The following is a 26,742-nucleotide window of genomic DNA, read 5'->3' on the forward strand; positions in this document are numbered from 1 at the left end:
AGATCCTGTGAACGTAGGGAATGCTAGAATATGCTCTCGTCATTTCAAGGAAACGGATTATATCCGGGACTTTCGTTCAGAACTGTTAAATTTACCACGGAAACTAATCCTTAAGAGTGATGCGTATCCGTCTTGCAATTTGCCTTGTGGTAGTAGCGCCAGTGATAACAAACCGAATGCAATAGAAGAAAGGAAAGAATGTTTTAACAAACGTGAAATTCGTAGAAGAAGCCTAGAGACTTTAAAGAAGCTCTCACCATTGAAGAGGAATGTTGACAAGTATACATTTACAGATGAAGTTCTTTGTAGTGATCCACATAAAGTCACTTTACAGAAATCTGTAGTGTCACTACAGAGGAGAAATGCTCATCTAAGGAACATGTCCATGAAATTGCGAGCACGTAATAAAGATCTTAGAGGTCAGCTGTCCTCAATGAAACGACGTCTGCACGAAGAAGAATTTAATAAAAAGGAACTTGTGTCTTGTGATACTAATCAAATACTGGGCAAAATATTTTCACCCAATCAAATTAGAAGTTTGTTGCATGGTTCAAAACGGGTTCGATGGGGCAAAGAGGACATTTGTAAGTCTATTACTTTACGTGCTCTGTCGCAGAAGAGTTACAATTTTCTTAGAGAAAAACTCTGATATCCTCTACCTGCAGTGTCAACCTTGCGTTCTTGGATTAATCGCAGTTTCAGTTGCCAACCAGGAATTTTGAAGGATGTTTTAGTGATGATGAAAATGCAGGCTGCAACACTGACTGACAGGGAACGTATTTGTGTTTTGTCATTTGATGAAATGAACATTGACAGTAGAATTTGTTACGATCAGCAAGATGATAGGATTCTTGGACCTCACAGTAATGTCCTTGTTGTCATGGTCCGAGGCTTGTTTGCAACGTGGAAGCAACCTATCTATTTCAATTTTGACGTTCAGGTGACAGCAGCACTCTTGGACGAAGTAATTGTTTCCCTGGCCAGCATTTGCTACAATGTTGTGGCTGCAGTAGCGGACATGGGTCCAAAGAACAGTTCTGTCTGGAAGGAGCTTGGCATTACTCATGAAAATACTTGTTTTCCACACCCGTGTGATTCTCTGAGACGTGTGTGGGTGTTTGCTGACGTTCCCCATTTGCTCAAACTCTTAAGGAACCACTTGCTGGATCAAGGAATAATGTTGGAAAACAAGGTTGTGGCAAAAACTGTGTTCGAGAAACTGTTAGTTCTGGACAGTGGCGAGATGAAAATATGTCCCAAGTTATCTCAGCAACACATTACAGTGAAGGGCAGAGAGCTACAGCGAGTACGCTTAGCAGCTCAGCTGCTACCAAATACAACTGCACAGGCGATTCGGTATTTGATGCCTGAAGAAGGACACGCCAGTGATTTCATACAGATGGTGGATGAGACTTTCGATGTACTTAATTCAAGGACAAAAGAAAGTAATATATCACTAGCCTGTGGATTTGGCGTCAATTTTCAAGCCCAAGAACAGTGCCTACATAAATTTTCGAAGTGTTGTGAGAAGATGCGTGTTGGCAACTCAAAGCATCTCCTACCCTTCCAGAAAGGATTTTTGAAAACTGTTAGGTCACTTTTGGGTCTGTTCAGTGACTTAGCTGTTTATTATATTGAATATATTCTTACAGCAAGATTAAATCAAGACTGCTTGGAGAACTTTTTTTCCCTTATAAGAGGCCTTGGACGTTTTTATGATCATCCATCGCCAGTCGAGGTAAAGAGCCGGATAAGAATGTTGTTGTTGGGAGCAAACGCTCATGATATTCCACTTTCAAACGCATCGTCTGTTGAGCCAGATGAAGAAGGAAGATTCGTGACTGCAACTGTTTTTGGCAATATCCTGCCTGATATGTCTGAGGCGTTGGCAATGGTTGAAGGAGAGAAGGAGATATAAGATTTAGATTTTGGAGTAGGAGAATCCGATGTGCCTCTAATGTCACTGGCTTCTGATTGTAGCACTGAAGGATTTAAATATATTGCTGGATATGTAGCTTATCGATGCAGACAGTATGACAGATCACTGGCCACACCCACTGGAGAGTTACTGACACTGCCTGAGGAGACATCAAGAGGATGGCTGGGCATGGTTTCTCGTGGGGGTTTGCTTGTGCCTTCAGAAACGTGGCTCGAAACAATTAGCAGATTTGAATTAATTTTTGCCCAGATCCATGGACACGACAGTTTGTCCAGGGAAACTGGTGTCATCAAGAACCTGTGCGCTATACTTACCGAGCGATTCCCCACTATTCACCCAGAAATCATTAAGATTTACGCTAGGACGAGAACATTTATCCGACTGCGTTGGCTGTCTGCAAAGGAAAAGTCAAAGAAAGCAGTTGCCGCTCAGCAACGGAAAGCAAGGAAGTGGTATTTGTCATCGCTTTAGAATGTAAATAAACAATATTTGTGAAAGTTAAATAATATATAAACTTAGTGATAGAAGTGAAGGTCCTCTGACTGTGTGTTTCACAACTAGCAAGACTCTACACTGACAGTGAAGGTCCTCTGACTGTGTGTTTCACAACTAGCAAGACTCTACACTGACAGTGTCAAGGATTGGCTTATTGTTTCCCACACTACATATCAACTTTGCTGAACGGCGGACTCGGTAAGTCAATTTACCACTATTTCCTGTAAATCGAATTTTGCAGCACTTTTTTTGATTCAATGCTCTTTTATGTAAGTGAATTTTAACAACTAGGGCAAACATTATACAGCCACCTTGATAAAAATATAAGCCAAAGGTTTGAGGTGTGAGAAAATTAAGAATGTCTGTGTGTGTGTGTGTGTGTGTGTGTGTGTGTGTGTGTCAGTTCAGGTAGGTAATTCAAATGCTTCCTACAAATAAGGCAATTGCATAATTTCTTGAGTGAAAATGAAAGTGCTTTTGTAGACATGATGCAAACAGAATATAAATGAGCGTTACATAGAGCTTGTCTACAAGTTAACACTTTTCCCAGAGCCAAAGTTAGAAAATTGAATGCTCATTTCGAACGTTTACTTCATAGAGAACTACAGAACAGACTGTACTTTGCACTTATTTTTGTATAGTTTGATCTATAGACGTTTGATTTTATTAAAGTCAGCACTCAGCAGTGTCTATTTAAAAGCTGGACAAGTTACAGAATATAGCAGTAACTTTCTACAAATAGCAGAATAACAATTTACCTTTTACTATTTCTGTAGAAACTGAAACATTTCACAAATACATCGTTTAAATGCGTGGGCTGCGTCTTGTAGCGCTGTTTAGAGGCAGCGGCGGTTCCTTCATGACGTCACAGCCTCAGCCAATGGCAGGACAGAACGCTTACTGCTCAACCTTATTTTCTTTACGGACCTTGGAACTTTGTTGTGATAGTTAAGGAATGACTCACCCCTAATCCTCCCACTCTCTTCCTGGAAGATTGTTGGAGAACTGCATTTCTTTCTTCTCCTATGAGAACAGTCTACAAGTTGTGCATAAACAATTAAAGAGAGTTTTCAAAGCAAAGATGTATTCTCTGCAGCAAGTGCATCACACTACAAATAAAACGTAAAGTGGGCATAAGCAACAAAAATGACAACATAGAAAGATTTAAATCCCTGACTTTCTTGCCACATTTGGAGAACTCGTCATTAAAAATAGGCCGGATCCTGGTCAAACTCAAAGTCTCCAGTGAAAGGAGCAGCCTTTTGTGCTCTGTCACAAATGACTTGATGCTCCACAAAGCTGGGGTTTACAAGATCTGCTGTGAGTGTAGCCTTTCATATATCAGGTAGACGACTCGCACAATCCAGGAAAGATACGTGGAACACCATAGATACATCTGACACTTACAGCCCAATAAATCATCTGTGGCAGAGCACTGCATCAATACCAAACACTATGAGGTATAAATATGTCCAATTCCAGCATCAACTTCATCTTTTTGCGACTCAGTTGTGACAGAAGCAGCTGAAATTTTTTTAGTGAAGAACTTAATCTACAAAGATAGAAGTTTCAACCTATACAGACCATGGATTTGGGCATATTTCTTTTTTAAATAAACTCTCAAAGACATCACTGCAGTGCAGCTAATAATGACACATCAATATCCCAGGATGGATCGACTGTGTAGCCACAGATTCATTGCAGCTGATCAGTGTCTCTGGTGCTTGTATTTTCCGTGCTTAAAACAGCGGAACAACAACTGTAGCATGTTAGCTCACTCTGAAGATGCCCAAAAGAGATGCGGCATAAAATATAAGAGAAAGAAGATATAAATTATATGTGGCTGCGCTCTTGAAATTTAATGGATTTCCCCACCTGACATTATTTATTGCCTCCTCCATTTAATTTATAAATTGACAGGACTCTAGATAATGACTAAAAAAAATAACTGCATTTTGCTGTTACAATATTGCTCCCACAAATCCACGGTAAGTGACTTTGTATGTATCAAGAACTATAACACAAATATCTTGTATTCAGTCAAACAGATGCCTAATATGTTGTACATATAATGTTTACTTGTCTTTACACTATTGCTCCTATATGCCTTTATGCACATGGAAGTGTCAGCTTAATCCACAATGTTGCTGGAATCTGATCTCCACAAGGAGCAACACCTTCTACAGGCTCGAAATGCAAATACCTAAAATTCCCACAACCAGATTGCAACACATTCTAAGACTCTTCCACAGCTAACAGTAAGGTTCAGAAAGTCGAGGATGGGATGGAGTGAAATTTTAAATGTGTTGCAATGCCACTGTCACAAAGTTACACATTTATGGTGGGTAAATAACTCTTCCTTTGAATTCTTCTCTGGCTTCTTCCCTCTCCACAGCTAAATTTGTGTGAGTGTTTCTTCATAAATCATTCTGGGCACATACTCCTAAAATAGCTTGATGGTTGTGACTGATGACTGATCATATTTTCAAATTATACTGGGTGCATGTATTCTGTACAGCTCCCTAAATTCCTAATTTTTTCCAATAATGTCACCCCTGTGTCCATAACTGTGCCCTTTCTTTCAATGGTATTGCATGATGAGACAAAAAACTAAAACAAAATTATTTCCTACACAATCACCATGGCAACTGGGACAACTGCAATAGCTTTCTACTACCTTATTCCATCATGTCATCATGTAATTCACCCAATTAGGTGGATGTTTGAAACATCATTATTGCTGGCAGATGACCTAGGATCCCCCGCCCCCACCCACCCCCCTCTTGCATCAAAAAAGAAATCTGTATGTTGAATGAATCTGCATAGAAAGCTTTGTGGATAAATTACCACTCTGTAAGGGATCCACGGTCCATTACACAGGTCAAGTTAGGCCAAGAATGTCTCCTACTGTGTTTAACCAGAATACATAGCTTTACATATAGTGCAAATTTACATAACTTTGGTTACTGCAAAACCTCTATTCCTTCAATAAAGTATTACCGAGAAGCCAATATCAGACTGAAACATCTCCTGTAGTAGTAAAAACTGATCAGCTCATCCATTAGGTAATGATCATTAAAATAAAAGGTTAGGCTGCTAGATCATTCAATCACTAACAACAGAAAATTTAATTGAGGGAGTTTTGTGTTGGCTAACATGCCATGTGCACCCAGTGAATGATAATGTGTTGTAGCAGCAGGAGATGTGCTGCAAATACTGTACTGGCTGAGTATGACCTCACCACTGTCAGTTGACCCTCATCAAACCGTAAGAATTATAAAGGATAGTGACAAAGTATTTGTTTTAGCAAAAAGTGATTACAAAGTTAGGGAGTGCCAATATTATATGTCTACCATGGTGGTCAATGGGTTGCAGTGAGGCTAATGTGTGCAGATTATTATAACAGCATGTGATGATTTATCGACATATGAACTTTGTTAACGCAAAATGTTTATTCCTTAAAATAGTATTATTGAGCATCCAAAATCTGACTGAAACATCTCCTGTAATAGTTACAAGGTGTACAGCTTTGCTTCCGCAGTTTGTCAATAGGTGGTGACAACGGTAAGTAGTGGTCAAAAGAAACAGATCGCAGACGTCAGGCAGTTAGCTTGGACCTTGTTCAACATAACCTCATTCTAACATTTTGGGTTTGCATCATATAGCTGTTCTTGATTGAAAATGTCAGTTTACGAGCCCAATTCTCATCATTTGCGGGAGGTGTTACTGTTTGTATCAATATGAAGAAAAAAGCAGCTGAGTCTCATCACATGCTCTCAAGAACGTATGGTAAGGATGCTATTAGTGAAAGAACATGTTGTGAGTGGTTTCAAGAACAGTGATTTTAATGTCTTACACCAGCATAGTGGAGGAAGAGAGAATGTTTTCGAAGATACAGAATTGGAGACATAGCTGAGAGAAGACTTGCGTCAAACTCAAGAAGGATTGGCACGATTAGTGGGGGTGACACAGCAAGCCATTTCAAAATGTCTCAAGGTTATGGGCATGATTCAGAAAGAAGGAACTTGGGTCCTGTGTGTGTGAGCTGAAACCAAGAGACATTGAACGGCGTTTGTGTGTTTGTAAACAGTTGCTTCAGAGGCGAAAATGGAAGGGATTTCTGCATCGCATTGTGACTGGGAAAAAGAATGGGTTCTTTACGATAACCCTAAATGCAAAAAATCATGGGGATATCCCAGCCATACTTCCACATCTATGGCCAAACCGAATATTCACAGCTCCAAGATCGTACTCTGCATTTGGTGGGATGAGCTTGGCATCATGTACTATGAGGTATTAAAACCAAGCGAAACAATCACAGGTGCTCGTTATCGAATGCAATTAATGTGTTTGAGCAGAGCATTAAAAGAAAAGTGGTCATAATACGGCGAGAGGCACAATAAAGTAATTTTGCTGCACTACAATGCTCGACCCCACATTGCAAAAGAGCCAAAATGTACTTGGAAACGTTAAAATGGGAATTCCTATACCATGCACCATATTCTCCAGACATTGCTCCCTCTGACTATCACCTGTTTAAATCAATGGTGAATGTCCTGACTGACCAACAGTTATGATCTTATGAAGAAGTCACAAATTGGATTGATTCATGGATCATTTCAAAAGATGAACAATTTTTTCGGCACAGGATTCATACACTGCCAGAAAGATGGGAGAAAGTAGTGACCAGCGATGGAAAATACTTTGAATGATACATATGTAACCAATTTGTGTCATTAAAGCCTCAAATGTTGTGCAAAAAACGGCAGAAGCAAAGTTGTACACTTTGTAAAACCAATCAACTCTTATCCATTAGGTAATGGTCATTAAAATACAAGGTTAGGCTACTAGATCACTCTAGAAATTTAAATTGGGTGTGTTTCAACCCAATGTCACTGATGGTAACCAATTATTATAATATGCAGCTACACAGATCATTCTTTCCAGGCCTTAGAGTGACAAGCTGAAATTATTTTGAAATCAATTTGTGAGTTCAAAAATTGTAAACTTGGGTGTCTCTGAAACAACTTGATAAACTCACTGCACAAGGTTGCAAGTCACCAGTGATTTCCACACATGGCCACTTTCATGTTGTACATCTGTTTCATGTCATTATAAAATCTGCATATAACTCAAAAGGCACTTATTAAAGCTGTTATTCAAAAAGGCACAAAATATGGAACTTCTGACATCACCAATGAAAAGCACACACAAAACACCACTTCCAAAGTGACAAGCTGTATTAATCAGCAGAATTTAGATCTATCTTTGTTGTTTGATGTATTTTTGACAGACTGACAGAGTTATCATTTTTTTGATTATGGGAGAATCAGCAGATGAAGAGCTAACAGTAAGGTCTCTAAATGAGCAGCACAAAAAAAGTTTTAATATGCTTAACATAATTACTGTTTAAATTTAAGAAAATTGTGTTTTTCTCAAGTTTACAATGGCTGCATGAAGCAAGTATGTAATGGGATGGAAGCAAGCATATCCAAGGCAGCACATCCAATGCCTCAGGGCCTATCTGTAATTATGTGCAGGGAATTCATACTCTGTAAGCCTAATTTTGACTTCATCAGATTCACAACCTGGAAACAACTCAACTTCAGTTTCTTGTGATATTTCAACATCTTGCAAGTCAGAATGGACTCCGAGGTTAATGTTAACACGGCTTTTTACGTGCTAGTATACTGCAATTTATAAAGACTGGTGTAGGGGTCTTGTACAATACTACACATTAATCTCTGGTCTGTAACCACATTAGAAACTTAACGCTGTGTTATGAAACCTATTCTCACTATGAGTTTTAGAATCAGTTGGTGTAGGCAGAGTTTGCCATAATTTGACCAAACTACTATTTGCGGGCTTTCAACGAGGTGTAATTTTGTAACATTTAACAGGCCAGCATTGTTCCCAATTATACAGTTAATGAATTAAATGACTTTACTTGGTCCAGCTACTCATACTGTGCTCTGCCTGCATTTACGAGTTGTGAACTATTGCTTGTATAATAGATCTCACGAACAAAGTACATTAATTTGCAGATTACACAGATCTATTGGCAAGAAGACATACAAATATACGTGTGTGTAAGCCGACCCTAAGGCAGTGGTGACTAAAGGATGACAGCTAAGCAAGTCATAAGTGTGGTGCTAGATTTGTTTCTGAGATGTTCAATCAGCACACGACTATTATGGAGATGCTTCATCTACTCAAATGGGTATCCCTAGAGGGATTTTTGTGAAATACTGTTGAGAAATTTTAGAGAATAGGTACTTGCAGCTAACTGCATGTTGATTCTATTGCTGCCAATGCACACTCTTTGACATAAAACTCAACCGGCGGCCGGCCGCTGCAGAGGCTAAGTCCGCGCCAATCGCGAAATGGGACAAATAAACTGGCCAACTCACTAATTCTCTAAGTCCGGCAATCTGCACAATCTGGCAACACTGTAGGCTGCGGCACTTCCTGGAGGAAGTCTTGTCCCATATAAGAGAAACCATACACTCTTTACGCCTGTGGTATAGCGGTACCGTGCGTTGTTTCTGTCTACAATGTCTGTGGATCGAAACTAGCTGGCGCAAGAATTTTTATAGCCTCTTCCAACTTAATGCTGAAGACATGAATGTAATGGTAATGCAGATTCAATCTATTTCACTTTCTATCACACCGATAACAAACTTTTATCCAGTAACCATTTTGCGGCAGATTTCTTGCAGAGTGTCCTCCTCTGGACGTCGCATGCCGCAAAGCTCCAGGATCCATTTGCTGGCTACTGGCAGCGGCCGTGGCAACAGCAGCGACGCAGCACTCTCCCATTCTTTATCGAAAGCGCCTGCTACCGCTCATCGCTGTTGATAATTTAAAACGCTTTATGTTGCTCCATAGAAGATTTCTACGATTTCCATTCATGCTCGAAAGCAACATAGACCGACGCCCTGATTAGTAGATTGGTACTGTATTACATTCAATAATGTTCACATGTGTGTGTGAAATCTTATGGGACTTAGCTGCTAAGGTCATCAGTCCCTAAGCTTACACACTACGTAATCTAAATTATCCTAGGGACAAACATACACACCCATGCCCGAGGGAGGACTCGAACCACCGCTGGGACCAGCCGCACAGTCCATGACTGTATTACATTATTCGGCAAGAGCTGCATATGGTCCGAAATTAATTTGACAGACTTAGACGAAATTAAACCACCTCACTACATTCGATGAATTTATAAATGCTTCATACCTCTTTCTTTTCCTTTCAAAGCCCATTATTTGTGCAACTTTTGGCCAATATTCGGATGTTTTCGTCAAGGCAGAGTGAGCTACTGTGGTGTAAAGTGTATTACAGTTTTTGTTTCATTCCTTATGGTAAGTCTATGAGATAAACTGTGTGAATACCTTGCAATGCATGCTCTGTAGCAGTGCAGGAACACCGCACATTTTGAGTTCCATGTATGGATTCATGAAGTGATAGTTAAGGTCATCAGATTTAAACCAGAAAAAGTTATCGATTTCGAGGTTTCATAGAATGGAAAGGAACTGCTAACGCCGGTGTCAGCAAACGTCTACAGTTAAATGCTATTGCAAAATTTAGAAGAGAGGAACTATATTTATCTGCATGTTCACTTCATAAACAACCTCCTGACATGTTAAACCTATATGACAAACAAAGCTCAAATTCGAATCGTTGACAGTAGGTTTGAATCTTTTCGGAAACTATTTTACAGTGACGCACCTTGGCATTTGCAAAACAGACATTCATGATATTAACATAATTTACTAAGTTGAAATAGCAAGAAGATTTATGTGTAAAGGCATTCTTCATATTTAGCAGTTTGCAACTCCATTAGTTAAAATGGAAAATAAAACGTCGTGTTCAGCGGCCTTCACCAAGATTGGAACTGCCATTTCATATAGCACCAGCATCGCAACGCATAAGGGAATCGCTGAGCTAACGACACACTGGCGGCAACAGGCGGACTATAGTCATTGCGATATTGCCTGAGCCTCAAAACCCAACATTAAACACACAAACAGGTGTTACTTATGTGAAGGAAGCCATTCTTGGAGTCCAGAAATTAAATATACTTTCTAAGTGTCTCATCTTACAGTGGATTATATCGTATGAGTCTTCGATGTGAAAAACGAATTCCAAGTGAATTTAGCGACGTAATGCCAGCATACACCCGGAAGTAAATGCACTCTCACAGTGTTGACAAATACTTGCTACGACGCTGCCAATTTTCAGCGCTCTTACGAGACAGCTCTTTAGCGAAATGCTTGTCGTGATTGTCCGATACGGTTCTTCAGAGGGGAGACGCGCGCGCACATTTGGTTTTTATGCGGCGTTCTCCCCTGATAGTTTCTGACGTCGCCTTGTGTATACATTTGAGGTATTCAATCATCATTAATCCAGAATGATGTAAGTTTCAGCTTCCAGCGAGTAAGAAGGCTGTTGACGCTGACATTTTATCATTACAATGCAGGGAAAGCAAAACGGATGATTCAGTGTTTCTCATTCAGCATAAAGCATGTGAGATAATTTTCCGTAACGTTCATTATCATCTCAAAATACGAAGTAAAAATACTTCGAAAGTTTATTTGAATTGAATATAATGTAAGATATCAAACACTTTGTACCTCGATGTCGCATGTGTCCACGTGCAATCTTTTGCAGCATACATATAGAATGCCACGATTACCATGAGAATGAAGAAATATGTTGGTAGGGATGGAAGCAAGAAGAGAAGCAATCAACAAATATTCGATTCCACGTGGCATTCATTTCATTTGAGATTCAGGAAGAGGTAAAGCAGGATATTACTTTTGTTAACACGAAAGATATGCCGCACTTATGGACAACGAGGAAGTCTGTCTCTTCATAAGTTTCCTCCTTGAATTGTATATGCCCTATTATATACTAAGTAGCCTGATCATTGTTTCCAGTATGTTATCCTCTTGTTTGGCTCCTAAACGATGAACAGATTCCAAATGCATGTCTGTGCATGAAAGTAGTTGTTCGAACCCTTTTTGAGTTGTTTTTTGTGTATTTGCTTGGAATTCATGATGCAGACGACTGTGCCTCCCCCCCTCGAGGGTTAGGTCTCCAAACTAAACCGTTTTTTATCTACTGGCATAATTTATTCAGACAGCATCAGCACAAGACATCAAACACAGCTTTCCATTTACAGATGCAACACTAACCAGTAGCTGACCCAAGAGTAATTCACAGTCATGGTCCGAAATTAGCAGCTCTCTGCTACTGTGGCATAGTCTGTACTACAATTTTGATTCCTCAGCACCAGTTTATCTGGTAACACTGTTAAATCAACAGGAGTAGTTGCAGAGTTGTGACAGCTTATCTGTCCTCCTATTGACATCTTCATGTATCTCACTTCTCCTGAAGCGTTGATCATGAGGTGCCGAAGTAAATGAGTGTATTCTGCATGACGTAACATTCATTATTGCCTTCTTTCATAGCCACTCTTCATGTGCATCGATACCAAATAGGGATGTGAAAACTCCTGGGAGTGAGAGAATGATAATAATAATCGTAACAAGAACAAGCAAGTTATGTATGAAGTTTATTGCAATGGAGAACGAGAATAGCTGTGAAAACAAAAATCTATAAAAATAGGCTGATTCTTGAGCTGGCACAATGCAAATATCTTCTTAGCATTTTGTTACTGAATTTAGTCCTGGATGTTTGCAGAGAAAAAGGAAAATTCGGTACTTCTCGCTAGTGTAATATAATGTGAACCAGCAACTGCCCTTTTTTTAGAACACGACTCAAGCAGGTCCCCAAGTAGCTACCAAGGCACTGCTGCATTCTGCTCCCTGACATTGTTGTGATGACGGTTAATGTAGATAGTTCTGATTATGAAATACAAAACATATTGCAGGTTAGTTCCTAGGATCGTAATATTAAATTTGCATTGTAGATGGCACTTGAACGTGACGACTAACCAGATGACTCATCAATATAAAAAGACAGTATTATGACAATTTAGCAGGATTACTCAACATGAATTCTGGAATTGGGTGACTGACCGCAAAGGTGCTAAACGTCGTCAAGAATATATGAAGTCACAATCGCATTAATAACATGAAGAGCGTCTTCGACAGCTTGCCACTTCCGCATTGCTATCTCCACCCCACTCCAGACAGCCCTCGGTGGAGCTGCACTAAGTTGCCGATGTAATTGAAGGCCTTCAAACCGACAACACACCACGGATTGAAAAATACAAGCGAATTCTCTTGCAGCATAAGCTTATTTTAACTAAACCTCAAATGGTTGCCCTATTCAAAAAAGTAAAATGTTACACACTGTTGATGTCAAACGGACATTATCTACGTACTGTCTTGCGTTCTACTCATCTATATTATCAGGTATACTATCAAAATGATTAGATATAATGGTTGCTGATGTAAAGCGTTGATACCAGATGGTGGGTTCGCAACAATATTGGTGCAAAAATAAAACACAAGTTCACAAAAGTGCAGTTGTGCATTTTCGTACGTTTTCACCTCCAGATCTACCACAGAAAATGCATACTAACAAACTTGGTCATTGTCCCTGTAATTTTTGCCCTCTTATTTCAGACCGAGTTGATGAACAAAGTAAAATTCGTGACTCTCATAGATGCTTCGAATCTGTTCAGTAATTTTATCAGTAATTTTGATGTGACTCAAGATTAGTAAGGTCTAAGATCATGGCAACTCCTGTCAGTTTGCTAGGACACACTTACATGTGACAGGTAGCACCTGATTTAAAACTTACCGAAAGGAATTGATAAGACACATCTTTTGCAGCAAACCTGGAACTGCTTTCGGAGGCAACTACCGTTTTATAAAGTCACTACTTTACAACTATGATGCCAAGGAATTCCTGCATAAACTCACTCATTGCCATAATCGCGGCTGCAGTAGATAACTGATAACTCACAATGTGAAGGATGAGACAAGGGATAGAATCTGCATGAAATGACCTTGTATTCACAAAATATTACTAAATCAATATCATCAGAGGGAATATTCACAGTATTTCATACAGATGACAAGAAAATGCCAGGCGAATTTAGCAGGATAAATCAGTCCCACAGCTGCAAATCATTGTTATGCCAACAGCATTGCCAAAGGATGCCTGCAACATTGCAGTCTGGACCACGCTGACAGCAAGAAGAACGTGTTTTCGTAGCCTGAATATTTCATGATAGGAGCCAGACATCCAATTTATCGCGAGAGAGTCTGCTCTCCAAATTTTAGATATGTGGTGTGGCCATGTGCCTACAATTTAGTAATAACCCTCTGACTGTTATTCCCATTTATGTGATTCCGATGACGAGAAAGCTCTACCATGGGTTATCTGTATGTCTACTGAAAGCAAGCGACATAACATAAGCAGGAAGCCTGTCATACTTTTAGATATGGTTTCCTGAGCGTCAGATGTATATGATATTAGCATCCTTACCCCATCAAAAAGGATTTCTTATTATTGAATTTTACATACATTTTACTACTGAAGGCCTCAGGTTTCTTGCTTTCCACATAGCAAACAATGGCTACCACTTCTTGCTGTCGCATGTCATAACCTAATTCCTTCAGTATCATCTGGTTTAACTTCGACTATAGTTCGTTATCCTTAAACATATGCCTTTACTTCAAAAACTACATGTGTCATCCCTAGGTGATGTTCACTGCCGGATTACTCAAGAAGCTTTTCGAATAGAAGCGAAAATCATTTAGCGGATGAGGATTTTATTTCGTGGTACACCTCAGAACGAAAGAAACAAAATAACAGTAAGAGCAGCAGGCTCATCATATCGAGCGTGGGCACCGTCAACGCAGTGCCATGAATTTGGCCAATTCCTCCGAATTTACTTCCTGATAGCCCAAAGGCGCTGTACTTCAAAAATATCAACCTATTCGCACGGGAATTACTATCCACACGTAATTGCTAGAATATCTTGCTACATCAGGTATCTGTTATCAGACGCTAAATCTGAGCTGTTGATTTTTATTGAACCAACTTGCTGTGTATAGGAAATTGATCAGAACAACTGGATGAGTTTATTATTTTGGTATAATGTATGAAAATCCACTTTTCCCACTTATCTTATCCTAAATAGTCCATGATTGGATTGAGAGCAAGGTAAATAGTATGCATTATAGATACAATGAGAGTGAATATTGAAACGGAATTATTAGAATCATGGGAAGGCAATGATGTATCAATATGCAGTGACATGAGAGTTTTCTGAGGTAAAGGTCTGTCTCTGACATTGGAGAGAAGGGGGCTAGGTTTGTCTGTATTCTTACGTTAAGCTCATTGAGTAGAAAAGCGCAGGCAGATTTCATTGTGTGCTGGGAAGAAGACAGACGGGAGTTTCAAATGCTTGAAATTCTGGAGCCTTGATTGGCCAGGGTGCACACCACCCTCGCCATAGGCAGGGGGAGAGCGGTAGCGTGGTAAGAGTAAGGCACTTGCCTCGGGACGACTGAAGCAGCCAGATGGACTGAGGAAGTGGCGGAGCAAAATGCTCTCCGCAAAGGGAAAGGAAATGAGTTATTTAAGGCTCTGATGTTCCACCTTACGTGGTAACATTATCTTTCAGAGTATATTTAATTTAATATAATATTTTTGAGGGAACCAAATTGTTTATAGACAGGTAAAAGATAGGCAAATGTGAGATTACTATGTCGCGACCGCGAAGAGTAACTTGAAAGTTAACGGAATTTGATATTTCGATTGAGTAATTCGGTGAACAGTAAAGTGTTAGAATTCAATTGTAAAGCAGGTACGACACAAATAAGATACATGTGACGAGCTATTATAGTCTGAAGACCTGGCTCTCACCACATGGGGCTGATGAAGAAAATTATGAAGAGTGGATGACTGAGTGCTAGGAACCATTAGTTTATAAGTAGGAATGTGTTGATTTACCATAATTCTTTTTAGTAATGGTCAATTTAAATTGATGATTCTGGTTAGTTTGTTTAAAAATCTGATCTGGAAGAGTAGGAAAATATTATCTCGTGGCTTTAACTAATCAAGCTGCTAACAGAAATTCATGGTAGAAAGTAATGCTCTTAATTTTGATCTGAAAGAATTAGCTTTCAAAGAAGCCATTTGTAGCTTGCGTGTGTTTTAATTTGTAATTTGACGAGTTTCTGAAATTCATGGATAAAGGCAAGGTTGCTAATTTAATACGAAAGAATAAGAAGTCACCTTTTGTGGAATGAGTCAGTAGAAATTTACGTGTGAAGCTGATTTTTAGAACAACTGGATTTGAACGACACGTGGGAATCACTGAGATCGCTTTCCTGAATTAAAAAAAAAGGGGAAACAGCATAATAGTAATTCATGTTGCCATGCTGTCCACACTATACACGAACTGTAAGTACTGTGAAAAGTTCTGTGTGTGTATTTATGTATCTTTTGGAGGGGAGGCTTTGGATGGTATATTATTTAATGGTGCCGGCATATAATTAGGAAATCAGTCTAGGTAACTTGTGGAGGGCATTTTTTCAGTTGAAATAACATGCCGCGCACGAATATGAGGGGAACGTAAATTACGGAATCGCGTCCACGTGAACTTTTCAGCCATGCGGGACTTAGTTAACATCGAGGCACGTCAATAAATGAGAGGTTTGATTGAAGGAGTTAGACTTTTTTTAGTACTGGCCTGCGTGGAGATACAATCATTGCTTTGCCCAATGGTAATAGGAGTGATAGTGTGTTGCTGTGACGTTATGAATCAAGCATTGTGGGCTCTCCTCCATTCCTTCCCGTGGGTGAGAAACCATAGGAAGTAAAATATCTTTATATGTGCTGTTACGATATCAGCTGTTAAGAAATTTTATCCTGCATGTTACTGGCAATACCATTATTATGTTTTGAGAGATGAAAGTAAGACAGAATGAAAAGAAACAGCTTACAGAACGGAGGAAGAGTTATTATGCAGGCCCAGTTACGATTCCTATTACTTATGTATTTTCTTTAAGCACAGTCGGGTGATTAACAGTGTACCAAATTTGGGGTTAATACTACAAAATTAAACATTTATCTGTTGTGCGTAAATTTGTTTATTTATTTCTTTGAGTAAATAATTTAATTAGTAATTGTTATGTGTAAGAATCACGTAGTGACACATTTAATGAGAATACACATGGACCATTTAGCATTAGTAGGTTTCCGGAACACTTTAGGACCTCGCAACTGGATTGCTCAAAGGCGTCGGGGAAATGATAAGGCTAAATTCATCGAGAGATTGTGATGATCGTTTATCTCCCACCATGTATTCTTTATATTTTCCCCACAGAGTTTCTGAATTTCTTGACCCAGGTCGTAACGACCTCGTAACCTCCGCCCACATATTTCCGCCGGCCGTTGTGGCCAAGCGGTTCTAGGCGCTTCGGTCTGGAATCGCGCGACCGCTACGGTCGCAGGTTCGAATCCTGCCTCGGGTATGGATGTTTATGATGTCCTTAGGTTAGTTAGGTTTAAGCAGTTCCAAGTTCTAGGGGATTGATGACCTCAGATGTTAAGCCCCATAGTGCTCAGAGCCATTTTTGAACCATTTTCAGTGGGGTTGAGGTCTGGTGATTTTGGCACGAAAGGAAGAAGTTTTATTCTCTGCTGACCTTGAAACCAGTTCTGGATGGCTCTGCTATTATGAATCGGGCTATGGTCCTGTAAAGAAATTATCATCCATTAACTTAGAAATTAAATATTTCTGACTAATGCTATGAATTTCCATACTGTGAAAAAATTCGACAACTGCATTGGCTGTGTAGTCTAAGCCACAGGTTTATAAATTATTCGGAGGATTCCACATTGCTCCTTTGCTAATGCTGTTGACAAGAACCTACATTGACAAGAGGAGGGTGCTGGGACGGGGATCAGAATATAGTTTTAGGCGTCAGTTATAAGGCGCAGGTAGGACTTCTTTCACAATATACCGCCCTCCTATGCTTTGGTAATGATGAGGTGGGGTGTAAGTTGTTCAATACAGTGCAGCAGTCTGTTGAACTGTTGGACTCTGTTGCATAGTTGTGAATATAATCTGCTTTGCTTATTCAAAATGATTGCTAGCCTTCACTATACAATTCTTTTTTCTATCTTTCCACTGACAAAGATATATAGAAGAAAGAAATCTGGTTTATAGCAAGATATTCGCTACGAACTTTACACGTGCTCGGTCGCTCAATGTGTTGCATTTACTGAAGGAGACCGTGGCCGCTGACGTCGCCTGTTCACACCGCGTGTCAACGCGGCCCGCGCTCGGAGTAAACGCCTACAGTTGAGATAAACAGCTGATTTCAAGAATGTTAGTGAAATAAGTCATCCCTTCATATTATTGAGAACTAAACACCACTACCAGTGCGTATCTTTATGTAATACTCATTGCTCAAGAACAATTCGTGTACGCAGCATTGCTGTTATGACTAAGATCATAAAATTTGTAAATCGTAACGCAATTCATATATTTGCATGCGCCTACGGAATATTAAACATGAAAACAATTTGTTTCTTTGTCATATAATTTTTAATCAAGGCACTGCAGGCAGTTTTCAGCTTATATCAAAATTGAATGTAAAGGAGGAATAAAGAAAAAGATTTACGAGAAACAAATCTCGTGAACAACTGTATACTATCTTGGAAACGTTCTGATGCGGCTATCTCTCAATTTCAAAGGAAGAGAAAACCATCCTGTCCACTTTCCGAGGACGATATTTCCTGACAGAAAGCACACTAGGGTGAACGGCTTTAGGTTGAGACACCAGGAACCACAAACTACGTCACCAGTACATTCACACTCCGATTCCTAGCCCCGTCATCAGGCACTTCCCATGTCAAAGTGGATGGCAGAAACGAGCGCGAACGACCTGGGATCAGGTGATACAGACCTCGCCTCTCCTGTTTGACAGATGTGTTATCATTCACCCACGCCAGGAGGTGAGGAAATACACTTACAAAATGTTGAACACATTTTAATTTTACTATATTGCCTTGGGGGGAGGGAAGGACGGGTGTGCACTTGCACACACACGCATGTCCATCCGCACATGCGCAGACACAAGCAGACCCTTAAGGTAAGTCTTTCCGCTCCCGGGATTGGAATGACTCCTTACCCTCTCCCTTAAAACCCACATCCTTTCGTCTTTCCCTCTCCTTCCCTCTTTCCTGATGAAGCAACCGTTGGTTGCGAAAGCTAGAATTTTGTGTGTATGTTTTTGTTTGTTTGTGTGTCTGTCGACCTGCCAGCACTTTCATTTGATAAGTCACATCATCTTTGTTTTTAACGCTGCATCAAATTTGTTAAAAATTTCCTAATAGTTCCAGATTTAGACAGAATAAACAACAATTTGCAGGTATTATCCGAAAATCGAGAACAACACTGGAATGTGAGAACAACAACAAATGGTAATGGCAATGAGAAAAAGTAATAAACATATGAACACAGCAATAAAAACTGATGGCATTAAAAGTACAGCACTTCAGGGCCAGAATGAGAGAGAAATAGATGCTTAACAAAAGTAAAGTGAAGAACAGCGATAACAAACCATTTATGTTTACGAATAATATTCTTTGAAGTAAACATACAAGTGATAGAAATACAGAAAAACAATGCAAAATGGATGATGTGGAGTACTCTTTTCTTTGGAAGTGAAAGATGGGACTGAAAAAATAAAGTATGGTCCGCCTACAGGTCACAGGATACTTAATGTAGGAGAAAATGACCAAAACAAGGTAAAAGGAGATAGAAATGAATCGCAGAGTCGTATAAGAATTAACTGTGGAGAGATGCCTAATAAGAGAAAATGTAATGGCTGGAAGCATTGCCCTTGTGGGCGGTATAACAAACACTAAAAACATTTGCGTGTTAATGCAAATATTCATAAATTGAAGGGTCACATTTATTTATCAGATGAGGGATGAACTACTAAAATCATGATATAATCATTATTATATTTATTATTTTGTGCCTACTACAAATATAAAGCCACAAACAGCATAAACTGATAACTCTATGAAGAAAATTTCGTGTCTCACTTGAACAGGGACGTCGCTACAGGAAGAAAATATTTTATCATCCGAAAAGATTACTCTACTCCAGTCAAATTCGATATATTCTGCTGAAAAAGCCATGCGGTCAGCCCTCTGATAATCGGTTAATTGCTGCTTTATAACAGCTCCCCGACAATATAATCCGACGTCTTTCAGTCTCCTCGTAACAGTCTTTCCGCTGCCGGGAAACTGAGATAGCTCTTTCAGGGGACGGCTACTGAGGGATGGATAAGCACATATATTCGCCAAAACACGTTAATCTTCTGCTGCGGTAGACACACGGAGCCGTCCACTTCCTCTTTTCCGCCCTATATAGCCCCTTTCCTTGTATCCTTTCCACCAGCGTCTAGCTGTTCTTGCCTGTACTCCACACTTTTCTCCAGGTTCTGATGTCGAGTAGCCGCCGTGCTCAATCAGTGCAGCCACACGCACCCTACTCCCTCGATTCCACTACAACTGCATTGGGACAGTTGCCCTTGTGACGCTACTACGCGTTTTATAAAGAGAACCATTTACAACTCAGTCAGAAAGGAAGACTGACAAAATAAAAGAATATTTTTTTCAGTTATCTGTCACACACAAATATAAACTTCGTTAAAATGCTTTGTCAAGGATCACTATTAAGAAAGAAACGACAGTCAATAGGCAAGATATTAAACGAAGGCTTTGTTTGATAGTCTTGTGCTGATGCTGTCTGAATAAATTATGCCAGTAGATAAAAAACGGTTTAGTTTGGAGACCTGGCCCTCGAGGGGGGGGGGAGGCACAGTCGTCTGCATCATGAATTCCAAGCAAATACACAAAAAACAACTCAAAAAGGGTTTGAACAACTACTTTCATGCACAGACATGCATTTGGAATCTGTTCATCGTTTAGGAGCCAAACAAGAGGACAACATCATGGAAACAATGATCAGGCTACTTAGTATATAATAGGGCATATACAATTCAAGGAGGAAACTTATGAAGAGACAGACTTCCTCGTTGTCCATAAGTACGGCATATCTTTCGTGTTAACAAAAGTAATATCCTGCTTTACCTCTTCCTGAATCTCAAATGAAATGAATGTCATGTGGAATCGAATATTTGTTGATTGCTTCTCTTCTTGCTTCCATCCCTACCGACAGATTTCTTCATTCTCGTGGTAATCGTGGCATTCTATATGTATGCTGCAAAAGATTGCACGTGGACACATGCGACATCGAGGTACAAAGTGTTTGATATCTTACATTATATTCAATTCAAATAAACTTTCGAAGTATTTTTACTTCGTATTTTGAGATGATAATGAACGTTACGGAAAATTATCTCACATGCTTTATGCTGAATGAGAAACACTGAATCATCCGTTTTGCTTTCCCTGCATTGTAATGATAAAATGTCGGCGTCAACAGCCTTCTTACACGCTGGAAGCTGAAACTTACATCATTCTGGATTAATGATGATTGAATACCTCAAATGCATACACAAGGCGACGTCAGAAACTATCAGGGGAGAACGCCGCATAAAAACCAAATGTGCGTGCGCATCTCCCCTCTGAAGAACCGTATCGGATAATCACGACAAGCAATTCGCTAAAGAGCTGTCCCGTAAGAGCGCTGAAAATTGGCAGCGTCGTAGCAAGTATTTGTCAACACTGTGAGACTGCATTTACTTCCGGGTGTATGCTGGCATTACGTCACTAAATTCACTTGGAATTCGTTTTTCACATCGAAGACTCATACGATATAATCCACTGTAAGATGAGACACTTAGAAAGTATATTTAATTTCTGGACTCCAAGAATGGCTTTCTTCACATAAGTAACACCTGTTTGTGTGTTTAATGTTGGGTTTTGAGGCTCAGGCAATATCGCAATGACTATAGTCCGCCTGTTGCCGCCAACGTGTCGTTAGCTCAGCGATTCCCTTATGCGTTGCGATGCTGGTGCTATATGAAATGGCAGTTCCAATCTTGGTGAAGGCCGCTGAACACGACGTTTTATTTTCCATTTTAACTAATGGAGTTGCAAACTGCTAAATATGAAGAATGCCTTTACACATAAATCTTCTTGCTATTTCAACTTAGTAAATTATGTTAATATCATGAATGTCTGTTTTGCAAATGCCAAGGTGCGTCACTGTAAAATAGTTTCCGAAAAGATTCAAACCTACTGTCAACGATTCGAATTTGAGCTATGTTTGTCATATAGGTTTAACATGTCAGGAGGTTGTTTATGAAGTGAACATGTAGATAAATATAGTTCCTCTCTTCTAAATTTTGCAATAGCATTTAACTGTAGACGTTTGCTGACACCGGCGTTAGCAATTCCTTTCCATTCTATGAAACCTCAAAATCGATAACTTTTTCTGGTGTAAATCTGATGACCTTAACTATCACTTCATGAATCCATACATGGAACTCAAAATGTGCGGTGTTCCTGCACTGCTACAGAGCATGCATTGCAAGGTATTCACACAGTTTATCTCATAGACTTACCATAAGGAATGAAACAAAAACTGTAATACACTTTACACCACAATAGCTCACTCTGCCTTGACGAAAACATCCGAATATTGGCCAAAAGTTGCACAAATAATGGGCTTTGAAAGGAAAAGAAAGAGGTATGAAGCATTTATAAATTCATCGAATGTAGTGAGGTGGTTTAATTTCGTCTAAGTCTGTCAAATTAATTTAGGACCACATGCAGCTCTTGCCGAATAATGTAATACAGTCATGGACTGTGCGGCTGGTCCCAGCGGTGGTTCGAGTCCTCCCTCGGGCATGGGTGTGTGTGTTTGTCCCTAGGATAATTTAGATTACGTAGTGTGTAAGCTTAGGGACTGATGACCTTAGCAGCTAAGTCCCATAAGATTTCACACACACATGTGAACATTATTGAATGTAATACAGTACCAATCTACTAATCAGGGCGTCGGTCTATGTTGCTTTCGAGCGTGAATGGAAATCGTAGAAATCTTCTATGGAGCAACATTTAATAATAATAATGCATTTTAAATTATCAAAAGCGATGAGCGGTAGCAGGCACTTTCGATAAAGAAAGGGAGAGTGCTGCGCCACTGCTGTCGCCACGGCCGCTGCCAGTAGCCAGCAAATGGATCCCGGAGCTTTGCGGCATGCGACGTCCAGAGGAGGACACACTGCAAGAAATCTGCCGCAAAATGGTTACTGGATAAAAGTTTGTTATCGGTGTGATAGAAAGTGAAATAGATTGAATCTGCATTACCATTACATTCATGTCTTCAGCATTAAGTTGGAAGAGGCTATAAAAATTCTTGCGCCAGCTAGTTTCGATCCACAAACATTGTAGACAGAAACAACGCACGCTACCGCTATACCACAGGCGTAAAGAGTGTATGGTTTCTCTTATATGGGACAAGACTTCCTCCAGGAAGTGCCGCAGCCTACAGTGTTGCCAGATTGTGCAGATTGCTGGACTTAGAGAATTAGCGAGTTGGCCAGTTTATTTGTCCCATTTCGCGATTGGCGCAGACGTAGCCTCTGCAGCGGCCAGCCGCCGGTCGAGTTTTATGTCAAAGAGTGTACATTGTGTGTAAGACTGTGAAGACAACATAAAAGAAATTAAGGCTCATACAGAGACATAAACAATCTTTTTTCCTCACTCCAATGGCAAGTGGAAAGGAAATGACTGCTGATGGTATGTGGTACACCATATCTTGTAGCTTATGTACACAGATGTAGATGAAGCCATCACTATTCAGTTAAAGAGCACACATGGTAACCCAACAACTGTGGTGGTACATGCTGCTATTCAAAGTAGCAACATGTTCCACTTCCCTTCTACTGTTCCAATGAAAGAGGGTTGTGTAGAAACCTTAAGTTTCGATACTAATGCTAAAAGAAAACAGCATACTGTGTGTGCATTTTTTATTCATGTACAGGTATAATACAAAAACAAGGTAAAAACATGAGACACACTGGAGCGCAAGTGTTTTGCTGGTGGGAAAGTAGCCATTTACACTTCGATGTTGCAACTTGGAGGGCCATAGATGCCAAAGAAGAAGAGGTCGGTGTGATAATGGCTGTCGTTTCGAAAGAAAAAACAAAAGAAGATTGGAATTACTTAATTACTTGTTGATTTTGGGATACTAATGATCTATCTGTTGTTGAGTTTGGTTATTAAGAGCTTAAATGTGAATGTTTAATTGATATGTTTAAAGTGTTATGGGGACTGTTAAATACAGAAGGATTATGAAAAGAAGTGGTTACATGATTTCATAGCTAGTGGGTAGCAAACATAATCTTCCATTATCACAGCGTTTTCCTGCAGACATTGAAGAAGGTCAATATAACTGCAAGTGTCACTCCAAAGCAGGACCACAACTTCAAGGAGGAGCGACATGAGTGTAGAAAGAGAAGCTTTAAAGGTAAAGGTAATTTTGAGCACAAAACAGACAGATCACATTCATTGAATTGGTATCCTGGTTATTAAGTACTCTCCAGCAGTGAATACCAGTGGTAACACTCCACAGCATACAGGGTGAACTTATATTTATACGCTCAGAGCCTGGTATCACCTGAAGAGCTGCCATGCCAAAAGAAATGATGATAAAAACAGAATACCTGTCATGCTAAACAAGCCCCCACTTTCTGAAATGTCTCTAGTGCCATGGCAGCAACAGCAAGGGAGTACAATGAAGTGGCCCATACTCAAAGGTTTTCCAGAAGTTAAGAAAAATGGCATCAACCGGGGCTCTGCTATCCACAGCCTTACAAATATTGTGAACAGAACAAACCCAGTTAATTTCAACAGAAAAGTGGATCAGTATCCTGAAAGCATTAGCATAAACCGCAATGCTTACATCTACTGCATGCTCATATCATATACCTCAGCCATCAGTCCATACAAAAGGGTCATCACTGTATTCTACAACTCCACATCAAATTCAATGCTTATCTATCACAAGAAGTCCAAGTTGTCTCAAATTATGATGGTAATTGTACATGATGTTGGTAGTGTGAGATAAGTGCTGTCATTGTAGAGAACCACACCAATGGTCAAGTGATTCTGCAGTGTAGCTGAATATACTATGGCAGTGGTGTGGTATCTTACGCCAGAAATTTATAGAAGTGATTATTTCTCAGGAACAGTCACATGATTCTATTCACTGTTACAGCCTTTTTACATTAAAGTACCGGGTGATCAAAAAGTCAGTATAAATTTGGAAACTTAATAAACCATGGAATAATGTAGACAGAGAGGTAAAAATTGACACACATGCTTGGAATGACATGAGGTTTTATTAGAACAAAAAAAAAAAAAAGAAAAGTTCACAAAATGTCCGACAGATGGCACTGGACAGCAAAACGTCAGTGACTGTGCATGACAATTGTGTATAAAAGGAGCTGTAATGAGAGAGAGAATCAGATGCGCCAGCAGTCGCAGCATGTTGACGTTACCTGAAAAGACGCTTTTCGTGAAGCTGTATTATCAGAATGGGGAATGTGCTAGCTCAGCGTTACGATCCTATTGCAATAGGAAGGGGATTCGAACGGGTAAAGGTCCATTGACAAATGCAGCTGTGACGAGAATGATTTTGAAGTTCGAAGCCACGGGTTGTGTAGACGATAGACTATGTAGTGGCCAACCAAGCACAAGGCGTAATGCTGCTGAGACAGTTCACTACTGTTTGGTTGGCACTGAGGCGTACCCTCCAATGCTATCCTTACAAAATCCATTGGCATCATGAACTGTTACCTGCCGATTTAGTGAAGTGGAGGGCATTTGCGGTGTGGGCGTTTCAAAAGATGGCGGAAGATGACGATTGGTTGAGTAACATGTTGTGGACCGACGAAGCTCATTTCACACTCTGAGGGTCTGTCAATGCCCACAACTGCAGAATTTGGGCTACCGAAAATCCTAGAACTGTCGTGGAAACCCCATTGCACGACAAGAAAGTCACGGTATGGGTTGGATTTACCACATCTACTGTTATCGGGCCTTTTTTCTTCGAGGAAATGCGTTATTCCGGTTTTGCAACTGCTACCAAGACGGGCGAGAGGTATGCCGATATGTTACAGAATTGCATCATCTGCAGCCTGGCTGATAAACACCTGCTCGAACGTAAGATGTTTATGCAGGATGGCGCTCCACCTCATATTGCTAGACGCGTGAAAGATCTCTTGCGCACGTCATTTGGTGATGATCGTGTGCTCAGCCGCCACTTTCGTCATGCTTGACGTCCCAGGTCCCCAGACCTCAGTCCGTGCGATTATTGGCTTTGGAGTTACCTGAAGTCACAAGTGTATCGTGATCGACCGACATCTCGACTACAGCTATTGTTGAGGAATGATGGTGGACATATTGAGCATTTCCTGTAAAGAACATCATCTTTGCTTTGTCTTACTTTGTTATGCTAATTATTGCTATTCTGATCAGATGAAGCGCCATCTGTCCGACATTTTTTGAACTTTTGTATTTTTTTGGGTCTAATAAAACACCATGTCATTCCAAGCATGTGTGTCAATTTGTACCTCTCTATCTATATTATTCCGTGATTTATCCAGTTTTCAAATTTATACTGACTTTTTGATCCCCCGGTACATAAGTTGTGAACTTGGTAGTTACGCCTTTCCAGGGGCAGACATTTTCAAGAGTGTTCTATTGTACCCTTGTTTCTGAAACATAACAACAACAAAGGTGACGAAAATATCTTTATTACAGGTGTACTGCTTCAAAGTTTTTCATGTAACCTGTAAGCGTCCATGGCACCCACTGATCATTAAGTTTTTGATAACTGAGGTTGCCTCAAATGATGATGAGCAAAATTTACCTCAGCATAAGGTAATTTTGCATAAACTGAATTGGGCGTGCACCACTGGACAATCTAGAATAATGCATCAACAATCCACACCACATGTTTGTTTGTGATTAATGGGGAACTTGTTCATTCATCTTTGTGGATATTCTACCAATTATTTGCAAACTTTTAGTACTACTACTGCACTGGCAATTCATCATTAGCCACCAATATTTATGGATGTCATACTGTAACACTCATTTGACATTAGGGAGCAGATAACAGTGTACAGTTTACATGGACTGATTTGCAATTTTCTTGTCCATGTCCAAGGCAAACAACACAACAACCAGCCAATGAACATCAATCCCTGCATCTCACAAAGCAACTAATCTTTACATTGCTATAGTTGCTAACAGTACACAGCCTACACTGCATATATAATAATATTAATAATAATAATAATAATAATAAT

General features: G+C 39.9%; 1 protein-coding gene across 4 annotated transcripts in view; it reads right to left on the reverse strand.

Moving 5' to 3' along the window:
• Positions 1–26,742, reverse strand: part of LOC124613619 (tRNA wybutosine-synthesizing protein 3 homolog) — a 77,758-nt gene that overhangs the window by 23,334 nt on the left and 27,682 nt on the right. The gene's annotated exons all lie outside the window — the stretch shown is intronic.

The sequence above is a fragment of the Schistocerca americana genome, chromosome 1 (assembly GCF_021461395.2).
Source record: "Schistocerca americana isolate TAMUIC-IGC-003095 chromosome 1, iqSchAmer2.1, whole genome shotgun sequence".
In the NCBI taxonomy this organism is placed as follows: Eukaryota; Metazoa; Arthropoda; class Insecta; order Orthoptera; family Acrididae; genus Schistocerca; species Schistocerca americana.